General features: G+C 46.4%; 1 protein-coding gene and 1 long non-coding RNA gene across 2 annotated transcripts in view; both read right to left on the bottom strand.

Annotated features, from left to right (window-relative positions):
• The window catches only part of MGAT5B (alpha-1,6-mannosylglycoprotein 6-beta-N-acetylglucosaminyltransferase B), a 248,464-nt gene that overhangs the window by 191,733 nt on the left and 36,795 nt on the right, over positions 1-19,936 (bottom strand). The gene's annotated exons all lie outside the window — the stretch shown is intronic.
• Positions 10,179-11,645, bottom strand: LOC143769048 (uncharacterized). Its single transcript, XR_013214183.1, has 3 exons — positions 11,549-11,645; positions 11,234-11,348; positions 10,179-10,483 (listed from the first exon to the last, which is right to left on the bottom strand). It is a non-coding gene; the product is annotated as an uncharacterized LOC143769048 (long non-coding RNA).

Below are 19,936 nucleotides of genomic sequence, written 5' to 3'. Positions count from 1 at the left end.
TTTCAGGTCCTGCGTGCTAATGCCTTGTTTGTGAAGGGCTCTAAATGTCTCTTCGGAGTCCAGAAGGTTTCCTTTTTGGGCTTTATTTTTTCCCCTTCTACTATCGAGATGGATCCAGTTAAAGTCCAGGCCATTCATGATTGGACTCAACCTACATCTGTGAAGAGTCTTCAGAAGTTCCTGGGCTTTGCTAATTTTTACCGTCGCTTCATCACTAATTTTTCTAGTGTTGTTAAGCCTTTGACTGATCTGACCAAAAAGGATGCTGATGTGACGAATTGGTCTTCTGCGGCCGTTGAGGCCTTTCAGGAGCTGAAACGTCGGTTTTCTTCGGTTCCTGTCTTGCGTCAGCCGGATGTTTCTCTCCCTTTTCAGGTCGAGGTTGATGCCTCTGAGATTGGAGCAGGGGCTGTCTTGTCTCAGAGAAGCTCTGATGGCTCTGTGATGAAGCCATGTGCTTTCTTTTCGAGAAAGTTTTCGCCTGCCGAGCGTAATTATGATGTTTGTAATCGGGAGTTGTTGGCAATGAAGTGGGCATTTGAGGAGTGGCGTCATTGGCTTGAGGGAGCCAAACATCGTGTGGTGGTCTTGACGGATCACAAGAATTTGATTTATCTCGAGTCGGCCAAGCGGCTAAATCCTAGACAGGCTCGATGGTCACTGTTTTTCTCTCGTTTTGATTTCGTGGTTTCGTACCTTCCGGGCTCTATGAATGTGAAGGCTGATGCCCTTTCTAGGAGTTTTGTGCCTGACTCTCCGGGAGTTCCTGAACCAGCTGGTATCCTCAGAGAGGGGGTGATTCTGTCTGCCATCTCCCCTGATTTGCGGCGGGTGCTGCAGGAGTTTCAGGTCGATAGATCTGACCGTTGTCCACCGGAGAGACTGTTTGTCCCTGATAGATGGACCAGTAGAGTTATTTCCGAGGTTCATTGTTCAGTGTTGGCAGGTCATCCTGGGATTTTTGGTACCAGAGATTTGGTGGCTAGGTCCTTTTGGTGGCCTTCCTTGTCGCGGAATGTGCGTTCTTTTGTGCAGTCCTGTGGGATTTGTGCTCGGGCCAAGCCTTGCTGTTCTCGTGCCAGTGGATTGCTTTTGCCTTTGCCTGTCCCAAAGAGGCCCTGGACGCATATCTCCATGGATTTTATTTCAGATCTTCCGGTCTCTCAGAGGATGTCTGTCATCTGGGTGGTTTGTGACCGTTTTTCTAAGATGATCCATTTGGTGCCCTTGCCCAAATTGCCTTCCTCCTCTTATTTAGTTCCGCTGTTTTTTCAGAATGTGGTTCGTTTGCATGGTATTCCGGAGAACATTGTGTCTGACAGAGGGTCCCAGTTTGTGTCCAGATTCTGGCGGTCCTTTTGTGCTAAGAAGGGCATTGAATTGTCTTTTTCTTCGGCTTTCCATCCTCAGACAAATGGCCAAACCGAACGAACTAATCAGACCTTAGAAACTTATCTGAGATGTTTTGTTTCTGCTGATCAGGATGATTGGGTGACTTTTTTGCCATTGGCTGAGTTCGCCCTCAATAATCGGGCTAGTTCGGCTACTTTGGTTTCACCTTTTTTTTGTAATTCTGGTTTTCATCCTCGTTTTTCCTCAGGGCAGGTTGAGCCTTCTGACTGTCCTGGTGTGGATTCTGTGGTGGATAGGTTGCAGCAGATTTGGAACCACGTAGTGGACAATTTGACTCTGTCACAGGAGAAGGCTCAGCGCTTTGCTAACCGCTGTGTGGGTCCCCGACTTCATGTGGGGGATTTGGTTTGGTTGTCCTCTCGTTATGTCCCAATGAAGGTTTCCTCTCCTAAGTTTAAGCCTTGTTTCATCGGTCCTTATAAGATCTCTGAAATCCTCAATCCTGTGTCATTTCGTTTGGACCTCCCAGCATCTTTTGCCATCCATAATGTGTTCCATAGGTCATTGTTGCGGAGGTATGTGGTGCCTGTGGTTCCTTCTGTTGATCCTCCTGCTCCGGTGTTGGTTGAGGGAGAATTGGAGTATGTGGTGGAGAAGATCTTGGATTCTCGTATTTCGAGACGGAAGCTTCAGTACTTGGTTAAATGGAAGGGCTATGGTCAGGAGGATAATTCCTGGGTTGTTGCCTCTGATGTCCATGCTGCCGATTTAGTTCGTGCCTTTCATTTGGCTCGTCCTGATCGGCCTGGGGGCTCTGGTGAGGGTTCGGTGACCCCTCCTCAAGGGGGGGGTACTGTTGTGAATTCCGTTCTCGGGCTCCCTCCTGTGGTCGTGAATGGTACTTTGTTGAGTTCTGTTCGTGGGCTCCCTCTGGTGGCTTTGAGTGATACTGCTGGTCTTTAGCTGGGCTCCCAGCTGCCTCGTTTTCTGCTATGCTAGCTGCCTATTTAACTCCATCTAGATCTTTACTTGTTGCCAGCTGTCGTTGTATTCAGTACTGGTTCAGATCTCTCTGGGACTTCCTTGTGACCTGTCTCCTCCTGGAGAAGCTAAGTTCATGCTAGTTCATTTTGCTCAATGCTTTTGGAAAATGTTTCTCAGTATATGATTAATTCAGTCCAGCTTGCTTATATGCTATTTTCTTGCTAGCTGGAAGTTCTGGGGTGCGGAGTTGCTCCCTCACATCGTGAGTCGATGTGAGGGTCTTTTGTATTCTCTGCGTGGATATTTTTGTAGTATTTTATACTGACCGCACAGTTACCTTGCTATCTTCTTCCTATTTAGTATTAGTGGGCCTCTTTTGCTAAAACCTGTTTTCATTCCTATGTTTGTATTTTCCTCTTAACTCACCTTCATTATTTGTGGGGGGCTTCTATTACTTTGGGGAAATTTCTCTGAGGCAAGTGAGGCTTTTGTTTCTCTCTAGGGGTAGCTAGCTCTCAGGCTGTGAAGAGGCGTCTAGGGAGAGTTAGGTACGCTCCACGGCTGCCTATAGTGTGTGCGATAGGATCAGGGTTGTGGTCAGTAAAGTTCCCACATCCCCAGAGCTTGTCCTATATTTCTGGTTTACCTATCAGGTCATCCCAAGTGTTCCTAACCACCAGCTCCATAACAGATTTCCAATCCAGCACTGGATTGTGTACTTGTAACCATGGAAAACCCAGTACAACAACATAATGTAAACTATGCAACACCAGAAAACGACAATCTTCCTGATGTGCTGGAGCCATGCACATAGTCAGCTGAGTCCAATACTGAGGTTTATTCTTGGCCAACGGTGTAGCATCAATACCCCTTAAGGGTATGGGACTCTGCAAAGGTTGCAAAGAAAAACCACAGCGCCTAGCGAATTCTAAGTCGATTAAGTTCAGAGCAGCGCCCGAATCCACAAATGCCATGACAGAAAAAGATGACAATGAGCAAATCAGGGTCACAGACAGGAGAAACTTAGGCTGCACAGTACTAATGGTAACAGATCTAGCGACCCTCTTAATACGCTTAGGGCAATCAGAAATAGCATGAGCAGAATCCCCACAGTAAAAACACAGCCCATTCTGACGTCTGTATCCCCTCTGTTCCGCTCTAGTCAAAATCCTATCACATTGCATAGGCTCAGGACTCTGCTCAGAGGACGCTGCCATATGGTGCACCACTTTGCGTTCGCGCAGGCGCCGATCAATCTGAATGGCCAGAGACATAGACTCGCTCAAACCAACAGGCGTGGGGAACCCCACCATAACAGGCTTCAGAAAGACCATTTCTGAAAATTGCTGCCAGAGCATCCTCATTCCATTTAGTGAGCACAGACCATTTTCTAAATTTCTGGCAGTATAATTCTGCCGCTTCCTGACCCTGACACAGGGCCAACAGTGTTTTCTCAGCATGCTCTACAGAGTTAGGTTCGTCATACCATAATCCGAGCGATTGAAAAAATGCATCTACATTAAGCAATGCTGGATCCCCTGACTCAAGGGAGAATGCCCTGTCCTGAGGGTCACCACGCAGCAGAGAAATAACTATTTTTACTTGCTGAATGGGATCACCAGAGGAACGGGGTTTCAGAGCAAAAAACAATTTGCAGTTATTTTTAAAGTTCAAAAACTTAGTTCTATCCCCGTAAAACAAATCCGGAGTAGGAATTTTAGGCTCTAAGGCCGGAGTCTGAACAACATAATTTTGAATACTCTGTACTCTTGCAGCAAGCTGATCCACATGAGAAAACAACCCCTGAACATCCATGCCTTCATCCAAATCCTGAATCACCCAGAGATTAAGAGGAAGGAAAAAGTCAAAACAGACTAAAGAAAAAAAAAAATGGCTCAGAACTCTTTTTCTTTTCCTTCTTTTGAGATGCATTCAGCTCATTTTTGGCCAGTTGTACTGTTATGGTCTGATGATTAAGGAGCGACATGCGAGTAGCTCTGAGCAGGTGGTAACTATACCGACCGCAGTTCCTAATCTTAACACAGACACTAGCAGTAGCCGTGGGATGTTCCTGTCACTCCCTGGACACCTCGTCACAGCCGGAGACCTAGCTACCCCTGAAGGTAGAAACAGGAAAGCTATCTTGCCTCAGAGAAAATCCCCAAAGAATAGGACAGCCCCCCACAAATGACTGTGAGAGGAGAAGGAAATGACATACGTAGTATGAAACAAGATTTAGCAAAGGAGGCCACTACTAGCTAGACAGAATTAGTACAGAACAGAAAACTGTGTGGTCAGTAATAAAAACTAGAAAAAGTCCACCGCAGAGAAATGCAAAAATCTCCACACCTGACTAAAGGTGTGGAGAGCAAACACTGCTGCCCAGAGCTTCCAGCTTAGCTAAATAGATCCATACTGATAAGCTGGACAAATGAGCAAAACATAGAAAATGCCAAACAACAAACTCCACAACAAGTGAACTGCAAAAAGACAAGCAAGGACTTAGCTTTGCTGAAATGGTCAGAGTGGCAGGGAAATCCTCAGAGAGCCATGACTCCAAGCTCAACAATTGACAACTGGCATTGAATTAGGGATAAGGCCAGACTAATATAGCCGAGCCAGAAAAATGATCAGTGAGAACAGCTGCTGATGCTAAATCCAAGAAGCAGCCATACCACTCAAAACCACAGGAGGGGGCCCAAGAGCAGAATTCACAAAAATGCCACTTATAACCACCGGAGGGAGCCCAGGAGTGGAATTCACAACAGAATACTGTATAATGGCCACACAGTGCTGCATACTGTATAATGGCCACACATGATGCTAAATACTGTATAATGGCCACACAATGCTCCATACTGTATAATGGCCCCACATGATGCTCAATACTATATAATGGTCACACATGATGCTCCATACAGTATAATGACCACACAGTGCTGCATACTGTATAATGGCCACACATGATGCTCAATACTGTATAATGGCCACACAATGCTCCATACTGTATAATGGCCCCACATGATGCTCCATACTGTATAATGGCCACACATGATGCTCCATACTGTATAATGGCCACACAGTGCTCCATACTGTATAATGGCCCCACATGATGCTCAATACTGTATAATGGCCACACATGATGCTCCATACTGTATAATGGCCACACAGTGCTCCATACTGTATAATGGCCACACAGTGCTCCATACTGTATAATGGCCCCACATGATGCTCAATACTGTATAATGGCCACACAGTGCTCCATACTGTATAATGGCCACACAGTGCTCCATACTGTATAATGGCCCACATGATGCCCAATACTGTTTAATGGACACACATGATGCTCAATACTGTATAATGGTCACAGAGTGCTCCATACTGTATAATGGCCCCACATGATGCTCAATACTTTATAATGGCCACACAGTGCTCCATACTGTATAATGGCCCCACATGATGCTCAACACTGTATAATGGCCCAATATACTGCTCCATACTGTATAATGGCCCCACATTATGCTGCGTGCAGTATAATGGCCCCACATGACAATTCCAGTGTACAGTCGGAGCTATAGATGTGTCCCAGCAGCTCTGCTTACAATGCAGGCAAAGATTTCACCACCTGTCGCTGTACACATTGCTGCCTCACAAATCCTGCACATTGCAATGTAGCCCAGATCTGCGAACTCTGCATGCACTCAGACAACATCACTATCTACTGGCTCCACTCCATAACTGCTGTAGTACTTAAAGGATATATATATATATATATATATATACAGTATATACTATGCCTGTGACTAACAGGCACTGGATTGCTCTAACTGCTGCCACTACTCCTGGTTATAATGCCTTGTACTGTAAGCACAGCAGGGCCAGCTGCATGTATATGTGCAGTACACACACACACAGACACACACACACACGTACCTCAGAATGTCCTCTCTCCCTCTCTGAACCACTGTCCCGGAAGAAGATACGGAGGGCGTGTCGGCTGCTTCTCCTGCTGCCTGGGCGGGAGAGGTAGAGTCCTTTGCGGGACTGTGGGGCACAGCCTCAAAATCGGGACAGTCCCGCAGTATGAGGGATGGTTGGGAGCTATTTTTGATGTATTAATATATCTTTTTAGTGGTTGTAGTTATATTTTGAAGATACAGAGCACCAAATTCCCTGCATATACATAATTATAGTTCCTGTATCCTCCACTACATGGGGCACAGGAACTAAGAAGGTGTTATACTATTACTGTGTTTAAGACTTGTTATGGAACATTCATGGTTAAAGTGGTTCAATCAACACCTAAAATGTGCTTGCAAAACAAATTTATCTCCTAAAAATCCATTCGGTTCTGATGAATAGAAACATTTTTCAATTTACAGTTTACTGCTCATTGCCTAGGTTACTGACCACTTTCTGCAGTTTGTCAGAGGTGGCCAATTTCCTATGCAAGGATCACATCACATACAAGCTCTTTGTTATACAGCTTGCAAGCTTTGCTCTGGCATTAGAACTGGCCAGCTTCAGTGCCCCTGCACTCCTCTAAATGCTGCTCCTGCTTGCAGCATCAGAGATGATACAGTTTGGACTAGATAATTCAAAACAACCGGCGCACAGCCATACAAAAAGTATATATATAGGGGGTGCAAGTAGTAGAATTGACTAAATGAGAAGAAAAAAAAAGGGGGGAAAGACACTACTACAATATGCACACCACCCAATAATCATATAACAAAATATACTTTATTGGCACATATGATTAAAACATAATTAAAATCACTATACCACTTACGATCAGCCTGGGTACATAATATAAATCCCTACAATACAGTTAAGTAAGCACAACAATATGCACAACATGTGAAATCAAACCACCCTGCCTGATGGCTCATGGGGTATCTAAGGATATATGGACACCAACATGAAGAACCATGCAATGGTTAAAAGCGCTGTGGTGTAATACAAACCAACGCTTGAGGAAAGCAGGCTGGAGGATCCAGGAGGATTAGTAAGCCATAGCCCCACGCGTATCGCCTCCCAAATGAGGCTTCGTCAGGGGAAGTAAGAAGGAAGCCAATTCCTATGTATATATATATACATGTATAATTAATAGGTACTTAATAGCCTACCGGTGTTGAACTGTGAACCGCCATGGAACTGGAACAGACGGGCCGGCCTGCATAACACTGGGAGACCAGAACATAGCGCGCATGCGCAAGGAGACACTCAGCGACGAAATAAGTGAAAGAGCCCACAGTCGCAAACTGGGCTGCCGTAACAAGGAACCGCGCATGCGCAAGCGGCTCACCCTGCACCAGCATAGAAGCGAGCAGCCAGTGAACAAGAAGAGGCAGAGTAAAGACCACCCCCCGGCCTGTGTGCATCCACAACCAATCCATGGACCCCCCAACTGTGCATGCGCGGGAAACAAGCCCCACGCAAGCGCAGCAAGGAAGGTGATACAAGGTAGGATAAAAAGAAGACCAATAAGTCTAGATCAAGCCAGAACCAGCCTGATAATACGGCGTGGCAAGGAATGTAGTCAAGCCCCATATATGATGTAATAAAGAAGGGGGGGGGAATATATATATATGTATGTATATGCATATGCACACATATATATCAACAAGGGGAAGAGGACTACCCAAAATTGAGTTATAAAAAGGGTGGTAGATATAAACCTGCATACGTGTAATAAACAGGCAGGGTAGGAAGGCAGGGTATAATGCCTGAGGTAAAATAAGGATATAGAAGCATAATGGGCTACATATATATGTGCCAGAGCGGAAACCCACTCTGACACACAATTAGTGCCCAACATACTCACATCATACAATCAAACATACACACACCATATCCCCGGGGATCAAACAAGCCAGCGGATCATTCATATTCACTCAAACCAATAGCGGTATATATATAAAGGACAACAGTTCTGCAATAAATAATCACTTTATTATACATAAATAAATAGAGACATGGTACATGTTTATATTCATATTAAAACCCGGCAGCCCTGATTTCATATAGAGATTTTGCTTATAATATGCATAAAAAGTCAGGGCCTGCTGGGAGAACGAGCAATGGAACCAGACGCAGTTAAACCGCATAGGACAGGTTGGTCTCTAAATGTGAGGTCCCCATAGCCTATCACCCAATTCCTTTATGGGAAGAGGAGGGTATTATCAGGAATGAATATTTCAAAGTCTAATCTGGCCTCTATGAGCCTAAAACCCCATTTCCAACCACCATTAGCCACCCTACTGGGCCAACCAAAAGTTTGAAGAATATGAGGGGGCCATATCGTATAATGTCCAGGGCCTACCCATGCATACCTCTGGTCCTCATGTGTGGTATCAATGACCTAACCCCTCATATAGAATCCCATGAGCCAAAGATTAAAAGGAGCCTAACCACTCATGCCACACCCCATGAGCCGATATCAGAAAGGCGGACTGACAAGTAGTCTGTTTGAAACAATACCAATAGGCCACATTGCCATTGGTTGATAAAATTAGACATAATATCAAAATAAATCCGCTCAAGATTCAAGGTCCATATAGTGGAATTCCCATAAACCCCTCCAATTGGAGGGATTCCAGATAGAGGTCCATGTTCACAGTATATCCTTTGTATCCATGGGTCCATGTCGATATCAGATAGGGTTCTTAGAAACCACCTAACGTTCTTCCCCCTAGGTACAACTCCAAGAGTTGTATACAATCGTATACAAGATTTCTCTTGCGTATCACCTCTACTCTGGAACCCTCTACCACAACACATCAGACTCTCGCCTACCATCGAAACCTTCAAAAAGAGCCTGAAGACCCACCTCTTCCGACAAGCCTACAAACTGCAGTAACCGCCGATCGACCAAACCGCTGCATGACCAGCTCTATCCTCACCTACTGTATTCTCACCCATCCCTTGTAGATTGTGAGCCTTCGCGGGCAGGGTCCTCTCTCCTCCTGTACCAGTTATGACTTGTATTGTTTAAGATTATTGTACTTGTTTTTATTATGTATACCCCTCCTCACATGTAAAGCGCCATGGAATAAATGGCGCTATAACAATAAATAATAATAAATAAATAATAAATGTATATAGACGTTGGTCCATGTGAAAATGGTTTCAGCCAAGGAATCCGGTGAATAAAAGTTCTTCATTTAAACCTGCAGGGGTGATAGATCCCAAATTAAAAATCCACCGTGATTCAGCTTGAAGCAACCTTTTTTGGGGGGAGCCCCCCCCCTCTCAGAAACAAAAACTTTTTAAAGTCCCACCACCCGTGTGTTGACAACACTACCCGAATGGTGTGCTAAAAAATGGGCCGCCACTGGCGTAAGGGTCTTCTCTTTTTCAACATCACTCCTGGCACAGTTAATCATGGAGAAATGTTTCTGCGCTCTACGTCGCAGCTCTTGAGAGGTCTGGCCCACATAGACCAGCTGACATGGGCAAATCAGGGCATAAATAACATATCTGGTCTTACAGTTGATGTATCCCCTAAGACTATATCTCTTACCATCTATGGGGTTATCAAAATGATCCCTGTGTGGGCCCATGTGGGGGCAGATGTTACAATCCCCACACGGGAACGAGCTCCTAAGCCTGATCCCACGATTGAGTCTGGTGGTCTGTCGCCTGTAGTGGCTATTAACAAGTAGATCTCTCAAATTAGTCGCCCTCCTAGCCACAAGAGGGGGCCGCTCCCCAACAATGTTAGATGTATTGAGGTCCGTGGTCAGAATACCCCAATGTTTCCGCAATATATCTCCTATTTGCGACCAGTGAGTGTTATAATTCGTTATAAATTTTGGAACACAATCCCATACCTTACGTGTCGTGCTCAAAAGGGACTCCTGTGTGTGGGTCCTAGCCCTCTGAAACACCAAGGATATATATCTCTGGGGGTAATTTCTTTCTCTGAACCGGGAAGTGAGTGTCAGGGCCTCAGAACGAAAATCCTCATCACGTGTACAGTTTCTTCTGGCTCTTAGGAGCTGCCCGGTAGGCACTCCATACTTCGTGTGTTGAGGATGGAAGCTTCTGAAGTCCAAAAGACTGTTGGTTGCTGTTGGCTTGCGGTATAACTTGGTCAAAACAGCACCATTCTCCACCATAACTTCCAAGTCCAAGAACGTAACTGAGGAGGAAGACATTGAATATGTCAAGAAGATGTTATGTGAGTTGTTATTCAACAATTCTATGAACCCCCGACACTCCGCCTCTGTCCCGGACCACACAAAGAACACGTCGTCAATAAAGCGCATCCAATGGCGCACTTTGTCTCTAAATACATCCAGTACATAAACCTTGGTCACCTCCCACCATCCTAAAAATAGATTGGCGAGAGCCGGGGCACATCTGGCCCCCACGGCCACTCCCGATGTTTGGAGGTAATATGTCCTGTCAAATGTAAAATAGTTATGCTTAAGGACAAATTCCATAAGATCCACAATCAGTGAGTCATGCATTCTATCAGAATGCCCTAACTGGTCCAGGAAGTATAGGACTGCCATGACTGCATCACCATGGTCAATGTTCGAGTAGAGAGCTTCTACATCACACGTGACCAGAAAAACATCAGATGGCAAAGTGACGTCCTTGCACCTCCTAATAAAATGAGAAGAGTCCAATATAAAGGAAGGCAACCTCCTAACCAGGGGCTGCAGGAAATGATCTACATATATACAGATTTTTTCACATAGGCTACCAATGCTGGCCAAAATCGGGCGGCCAGGCGGTTTGCGAAGGTCTTTATGCACCTTAGGTAGCATATAAAAAGTAGCTGTGATCGGATGTTCAACCCACATAAAATCAAATTCATGGCTATTAATAACCCCCAAATCCTTGGCCCTTTCCAAGAGACTCCTCAACCTGACCGAGAACACACCTGTTGGGTCTGATGGCAGCTTCCTGTAAAAGCGGGTGTTGTCCAGCTGTCGGCGGGCCTCCTCCAAGTAAAGGGTGTGTGGCCACAAGACCACGTTGCCCCCCTTGTCAGCCTCCTTAATTAAGAAGGCAGGATTAGATTTCAATTTGGTAATAGCTCGCTTCTCCTCTTTGTTAAGATTGTCAGGTATATGCAAAAAGGAACGCAATTGGAGAATATCCTTTTTAACAAGCTCAAAAAATACTCTGATGACCGGTACCAATGAAAAAGGTGGGGCCATGACCGACTTGTTTTTGTGGGGAAAGTGATTCTTACCACTATCCATAGAGTCTTCTTGCAACAGCTGTAATAGATCTTGAAATACCCGTTGGTCCGTCTGATCCAGTCCATCCATAACCTGTGGCCTGCTGTGCAAAACTTGCAAAACCAAGCACCTACAAAACAAATATAAGTCCTTGACTAGTGTAAACTTATCAATAGTTTGCATGGGAGAGAATGTCAAACCCCTTTGCAGTGCTGAAAGTTCCACCAAAGTAAGATGGTGGTCAGATAGCTTAATAACCTGCAATTTACCTGATGGTCCTTGTAGGTCAGGCGGCGGGATCATGGATTCCAACGGTAGCCCTATTTGTGGTAATACTTGTGTCTTTTCGTGTTTGGCGTCCTGCGGCCCACGAACCTGGTGAATCGCCGAGGTGGTTGAACGGTGCTTGTGGCCCCTTCTAACCCTGCGTCGGGCTCGCTTTCGGCCGATGATAAAAAATTACTTCCCGATGTTTGCTGTCCTCCTCTAAATGGCCCTTGTGCTGCCCCAGGGGGCTTGGATATCTGAGGAACCTGTCTACGATTGCCCTGATGCTTCCACTGGAACGCCTGTTGAGAATCAAAATCCCTCCGATCCCTAAAAAATTTGGATCTTTTTTTGTCCCTAATGTCATGATCGTATTTATCCAGAGTGTCCTTAATTCTCATCTTAAAAGGCTGGACCTGTGTTTTGTCATCAAAGTTAGGCAGCTGTCCTATGCGGTTTAACTGCGTCTGGTTCCATTGCTCGTTCTCCCAGCAGGCCCTGACTTTTTATGCATATTATATGCGAAATCTCTATATGAAATCAGGGCTGCTGGATTTATAGTATGAATATAAACATGTACCATGTCTCTATTTATTTATGTATAATAAAGTGATTATTTATTGCAGAACTGTTGTCCTTTAAATATATACCGCTATTGGTTTGAGTGAATATGAATGATCCGCTGGCTTGTTTGATCCCTGGGGATATGGTGTGTTTATGTTTGATTGTGTGATGTGAGTTGGGCACTAATTGTGTGTCAGAGTGGGTTTCCGCTCTGGCACATATATATGTAGCCCATTATGCTTCTATATCCTTATTTTACCTCAGGCATTATACCCTGCCTTCCTACCCTGCCTGTTTATTACACATATGCAGGTTTACATCTACCACCCTTTTTATAACTCAATTTTGGGTAGTCCTCTTCCCCTTGTTGATATATATGTGTGTATATGCATATACATACATATATATATATTTCCCCCCCCTTCTTTATTACATCATATATGGGGCTTGACTACATTCCTTGCCATGCCGCAGTATTATCAGGCTGGTTCTGGCTTGATCTAGACTTATTGGTCCTGTACAGGTATTTTATATCTGTTTCATGTCCTCTTCTTTTTATCCTCCCTTGTATTACCCTCCTTGCTGCGCTTGCGCGGGGCTTGTTTCCCACGCATGCACAGTTGGGGGGTCCATGGATTGGTTGTGGATGCCCATGTAACGACCGTTATGCCGGTCGCTGCTCGAGAACAGAATACGGCGCTGCTATGAATGACTCAGGGCACAATATGATATTAAACCAACTTTTCTTTATAACTATTGCAAAAAATGACAGAATTTCTCTCCCAACACAATATGGGCCACAACAGCCACAACTCACAGAATACAAGTTATACAGCCTGAGAGACCCCAAGTGCCAGCTTCACAGACAGGAATCAGACTACCCCACAACTATACCACTCCCTCCCTTACCTGTAACGGGCCTACACGGGGTTACACTGTGCCTGTGACACGTGGTCCTCTCAGGAATACAATCTTACACCCGCCTCCCGCCTAATTTACAATAAATCACGGGTACCCGGTTTTTCCCAACATATATATATATATCTCACAGTATATACTCAGTGTATACGCAGTGCACTGTCTTATTGTTGAGTGCTCAGAGTGTACTCTTTCACAATATATGCTTCAGCGGTAAATAACTGAATTTGTTATACAGACGTCCAGCAGCGGATTAAATAGGTATTTGAGCCACCAAATCTTCTGATGCAGATCCAGATAAAGTTCACAAATAATTCCAGGAATATCCCACAGCCAGAATCGTGAAGCGCAGGAATCCACACAGTGTCTATTAGTTGTCAGGCAATTCTTCATACAAGAGTGTCCTTAAATAGGCTGTGATTCCTATCTAGCTATCCCTAGCTAACTACACAGTCGGTGACCGGTCACACTTCTCTGTTTACTCACAAGAATAGCTTTCTTGAAATCACACAGTCCCAAACAGGAATGCCTCAAGATCTGGATTCCCCACTCTCCATCACCGCGCTGCTTCTTCTCAAACGCCCAGAAACTCTCTCTGAGGTAACTGTCCTGTTTCCAGAATCTTCTTGTCTTTTACTCCTGGGTGACCTCTGGTGGCTGAACCAAATTACTGCAACAACATTGTAATTATCCTGTCTATTACTCAAGGGTGACCTCTGGTGGCTGAACACAGTTACTGTATCAACACTGTTTATGATTTTAAAAAAAAAACCATCACCATTTTACACTCCACCCCACTTTCAATTTGGCGTCCCGACAAATGGCTTCTCACAACTCACACGCAACACATACTCATCAGGATTATATCGTATCGGAGGAATTCCGGCTGTGCTCCTCTCTGACCTCCGTAAGCCAGTACCTGTCGGGTTCAACGAAACATTTGTCGTATCTGGTGGAACAGTAACATCAGTGGGCATATCAGGAGTTTGCACTGTCGGACTCTGCATTTCTGAGAGGTCGCCATCACAGTCATCCCAACAGTAACACTCAACATTGCTCGGTTGCACCATCATTGGATCAGATGACTCAGGGGAACAGACAGGTGCGTCGGATATACACCGCTTTAACCAATTCCGATGCATCGTGCGACGAGGTCCGATACACCCCTCAGGGACCACAGTGTACACACTTCCTCCTGGGAACACCCTTTCCACTACTGTGTAAGGAGTATCCTCCCACCTGTCACTCAACTTCCCTTTTGGACGTGTAACCCGCACTAGCACCTTGTCACCCACCTGGAACTCATCCCCGTGCACTGGTTTTCGATCTCGGTGTGGATGATCCCGTACACGTTCTTTCACTATCTGATGGATCTCTCGCAGTTTTCTTCGGTGGTCCTGGACCCACTCACTGGCTGTACGATACTGCGGCTCATCCGGTACTGTCAGACTCAGCTCTCCAATTTCTCGTCCTGGCCGGCCGAACATCATCGCATAAGGCGTGAACCCTGTAGTGTTATGGACTCTGTTATTATAAGCCCACATAAGTTCAGGGAGAAACTCAGGCCATCGCCCCTTTTGCCTTTGTTCCAGCGTTCTCAGCATCTGGAGCAGCGTTCGGTTGAATCTCTCACAAGCTCCATTTCCCTGCGGGTGATAGGGCGTCGTCCGTGATTGCTGAATCCCATAGACCTGCAGCAACTCAGTCATGAGCTGACCCTGAAAACAGGTACCTTGGTCTGAATGCACTCTTTGGGGGCAGCCATACACCGGCATGAAATGTTTACAGATCGCCTCTGCTGCGGACTTAGCAGTTTGATCTTTAGTGGGAATGGCCACAGCAAATTTTGTGAAATGATCGGTCATGACCAGGCATGAGTGATGACCGCTGCTGGAGTACCCAATGGACAGATAATCCACCATTAATACTTCCAGCGGGGCAGACGTCACGATTGTCTGAACTGGAGCTCTCTGTTCTGGAGACTTATTCAATTCACAGGGTCGGCACTTAGCACACACCTCTCTCACGACTTCTTCCAAGCCAGGTGTGTACACAAATCGATGCAACCATCTATACGTCTTTTCAGGTCCAAAATGTGCACCCTGCGTATGAGCCTCTCGGGCAATGTCTGGAGCCATTGAGGCTGGGATCACCACCTGCCAACGGTACCCCAGCTCTGCCGCTATGTAGATCCAGCGATACAGTACCCCTTCCGTTATGGCCAATCGATCCCACTGCCGTAGCAGTTTCTGCCCCTCTGCACCCAGCCGAGCTCTCACCCTTCTGTCGGGCCAGGACTTTTGACTCAGCCACTTCTTTACTCGTGACAGCTCGGAGTCTGCATCCTGTAAATCGGCCCACTCCTGACGAGTCTTTCCCAGCAAAGTGGCGACCTGTGTCGCCACCCCACTTAACCGTGCCACATCCACAAACACAGGTAATCGTCTCAGGTCAGGAATCTCGGTATCCTCAAGGTCTTCATCCACAACATGCCGGGGAGTACCACAAGTCACTCGTGACAGTGCATCGGCATTGGAGTTCTCTTTACCAGAACGGAACCGAATCCGGTAATTAAACTTGGACATCCGTGCTACCCACCTCTGCTCTAGGGCTCCGAGCCTGGCATTCTCTAGGTGTGCCAGCGGGTTATTGTCAGTCATCACAAAAATCTCAGAGCCAGCAAGGTACTCTGCAAATTTCTCAGTCATAGCCAACACCAAGGCCAACATCTCCAACTTAAATGAGCTATAATTATCTGGGTTTCGCTCGGTGTCTCGTAGAGACCGACTGGCATATGCAATAACCCGTTCACGCCCCTCCTGCTCTTGGGCTAACACAGCTCCCAGGCCATGGAGGCTCCCGTCAGTGTACAGAATGAAAGGTCGGTCAAAACATGCATACGCCAACAAAGGTGCCTGCACAAGGGCATCCCGGATCTGATCGAATGCCTGTTGTTGTCGATCTGTCCATTGGATGGGTTGGTTCTTGGGCCCTCGCGCCGTCCCTCTCAACAGCTCATTCAGTGGCTCAGCCACTTTAGCAAAGTCTTTTACAAATCGGCGATAGTATCCGGCTAGACCGAGAAATGCCTGTACTTCTCTCCGGGTCTTGGGTCTGGGCCACCCTTGAATGGCCTCAATTTTACTCGGTGCTGGTTGCACACCCTCAGCCGACACTACATGCCCCAGGTACTCAATCTGCGTCCGGAACAGTTGACATTTTTTTGGCTTGATCTTAAGTCCATTGTCTCTCAGTCGGTGCAACACTTGTCGCAGCTTTTTCAGGTGATCATCGAATGAATTTCCGAATACGATTACATCATCCAGATAGATCAACACAGATTCAAAATTGTAGTCACCCAAGCAATACTCCATCAATCGCTGAAATGTTCCTGGGGCATTACCCAGTCCAAAGGGCATCCGATTAAACTCGAACAGACCCATCGGCAAGATGAATGCTGTCTTCTGCCGATCTCGAGCCGCCACGGGCACCTGCCAGTAGCCACTGGCTAAATCAAGCGTAGAGAAATACTTCGCCTTCCCTAGTGCGGACAAGGATTCCTCGATTCTTGGTAATGGATAAGAATCACGTACAGTATGTGCATTCAGCTTGCGGTAATCAACACAAAACCGTATGGACCCATCCTTCTTCCGTACCAACACGACTGGTGCGGCCCAAGGACTCTGACTCTGGCGGATCACCCCATTGTCTAGCATTTACGCTATCATCCGCTTAACCTCTTGATAGAGGTTCGGCGGGATCTGACGATATCTCTCTCGAATCGGAGGGGTATCTCCTGTGGGTATTTCGTGTTCCACTGCCTTTGTGCAACCAAAGTCTTCATCATCCCTGGAGAAAGCAGCCTGATATTCCCACAGTGTATCCTCCAGCCTGCGCGCCTGCTCAAATGTTAACTGGGACTCATCCACCCCCATAATCTCCATGATCTTCCTGCCATTCCACGCAGGTGTGGGGGACTCTTCGGTTGTCGTCTGCATTGACAGGGTCCAGGCAGTCCTGTGGTCTGCTCTTAGTGTAAACTGACTTTTGGGAATGACTCTCTCGCCGCACACATATACATCAGCCAGCTTGGTGCCTGCCGCCAGAGTCATCTCATGATCTTGCAGATTCAAGCACCTTATCGGTACACTTCCATATCGTACAACGGCCACTGTTCGGGCTACCATTAGACTATTAGTGTCTTCTGACCGACTGGTCGGTTCCAGAATCACCTCCACACCATTCAGTTTTCTGTGTGTCCCTACCGGCATCAATACAAGCTTCTCTTGACCCGGACCGATCACAACAGCAGACCCGCGTGGGACATACACCGCTCCCACTGCTCTTCCTTCTGCCGAACTCTTCTGAATGCCGCATGAACGGACCACCTGCTGTAGGACTCTCTGAGTGACTTTGTGGGGCGTCACCCGCTTCCAATAACGCGGACCATCACGTTCAAACAGAAGGGAATCCAGCTCTCTCAGGATGTTCATTCCCAGAACCACCGGAAGGTTTGGTCTCGCCTGCGTCGTCACGAGCACCACTCCCTTGGTCCCCAACTCCTGACCACACAGCTGTACCTTCATCCACGCAATGCCCGCCACTGGGATTTCCTCATTATTGGCAGCCTTTAGTTTTAATAAATGTCCCGACTCCGGTTTGACAGTCCCTTCGAAGTGCTCCTTAAAAAACTTCATTGGCATCGTAGTCACCTCCGACCCGGTATCCACCAGACATGCCACCTTCTTGCCTGCAAACTGCACCTCCAAAGTTGGACTGTCCTCAATCAGATCCTCAGAACAGACATTGGGCACTGATTTTCGTTCCTGCCCCGCCGTATGCCCAACTACAGCGAGGGCCTCTCTTTTACTGATGATGAAGCTTCATCTGCCAGCTTCCTCTGGCAGTCTCGCTGCAAATGACCAAATTCCCTGCATCGCCAGCATTGCACCGGTCTTCTTGCCAAACCTCTGGATGGCCAGGGTCTTATAGCAGTCGACATTTCACTTGAGGCATAGGGTAACCGCCCATACAATGGAATAGAGGGGTTAGGCGGTGCCGGGTACATCGGAGGTGTTTCCCGAACCTGCATCTGCTGCATCTGCTCTGCCAGGCTTTCCACGGTTTTCTGTAAAGCTGCCAGCTGTGTCTGGATGGGATCTGGCCCCGGCCCTTGTGTATCAGCCACTTGCAGGTTACTCCTCTGCAGAACGGGCTTTACTTCTAAGGTCCGTGCTACTGCTTCTTCCTGAATTTCAGCATATGTAATACCAGGAATACTTCGAGCTTTCAGCAACAATTCACTCCTTAGTGTCTCACTTTGGATCCCCTCAATGAACTGATCCCGAAGAATGCTGTCAACCTCGGCCTCAGTACCCACAGTCACAGTTGACTTCCTTTTAACCTCCTGATGCAGCTCCTCCAATGCTATAGCATACTGGATCAGACTTTCTCCGTCTCTCTGGGTCCGAGCGAAAAACTGTACTCGCAGTTGCCCTGCCGCTGCCACGTGATCAAATGCATTTTTCAATATCCGAATGATGTCATCAACTGTTCTTCGCTTATCCTCGGATTTCAACAAGACAACTTTGCGGGCATCCCCCTCTAAAGCATTCAGCGCGACTTCTGGCTGCAGTCGGGGGCTAACACCGAGCAAGGCAATGGCATTCTTTAACCTGCCTTCCCAATCACTGAGCAGCAGATTGTATCCATCAAACTTGGCCAGGTGATTAAGCAGCGCTCCCGTGGCAGAGCAACCCACTAATCGATCTCTACCAGAAACAATGGGGGAAGGGGGGTGAATAACTACAGCAGGAGCGACAGCGCCTTCTGTTCCATCAGTAACATCCATAGCGAGCACCGTATCCTGCCGACTACGCCAAAATGTAACGACCGTTATGCCGGTCGCTGCTCGAGAACAGAATACGGCGCTGCTATGAATGACTCAGGGCACAATATGATATTAAACCAACTTTTCTTTATAACTATTGCAAAAAATGACAGAATTTCTCTCCCAACACAATATGGGCCACAACAGCCACAACTCACAGAATACAAGTTATACAGCCTGAGAGACCCCAAGTGCCAGCTTCACAGACAGGAATCAGACTACCCCACAACTATACCACTCCCTCCCTTACCTGTAACGGGCCTACACGGGGTTACACTGTGCCTGTGACACGTGGTCCTCTCAGGAATACAATCTTACACCCGCCTCCCGCCTAATTTACAATAAATCACGGGTACCCGGTTTTTCCCAACATATATATATATATCTCACAGTATATACTCAGTGTATACGCAGTGCACTGTCTTATTGTTGAGTGCTCAGAGTGTACTCTTTCACAATATATGCTTCAGCGGTAAATAACTGAATTTGTTATACAGACGTCCAGCAGCGGATTAAATAGGTATTTGTCAAGTTCCAAATAATCACTGCACTCGTATGGTTTTCAAATGCATAGTTCCAAAAGTTTATTAAATTTATAACAGAGGAAAAAAGGTACTTGGCGAATTGACGTTTCGGCTAACCCGTAGCCTTGTTCACAAAATCGCTGTAACAAGTAGAAAATAAAATAATGTCACTCACAAATAGGTATATACATATTTACAATTGTACATAAAAGAAAAAAATCCATATCACGGTGATA

Source organism: Ranitomeya variabilis, chromosome 4, assembly GCF_051348905.1.
Source record: "Ranitomeya variabilis isolate aRanVar5 chromosome 4, aRanVar5.hap1, whole genome shotgun sequence".
Lineage (NCBI taxonomy): Eukaryota > Metazoa > Chordata > Amphibia > Anura > Dendrobatidae > Ranitomeya > Ranitomeya variabilis.
This window is presented reverse-complemented; position numbering and strand designations above follow the sequence as displayed.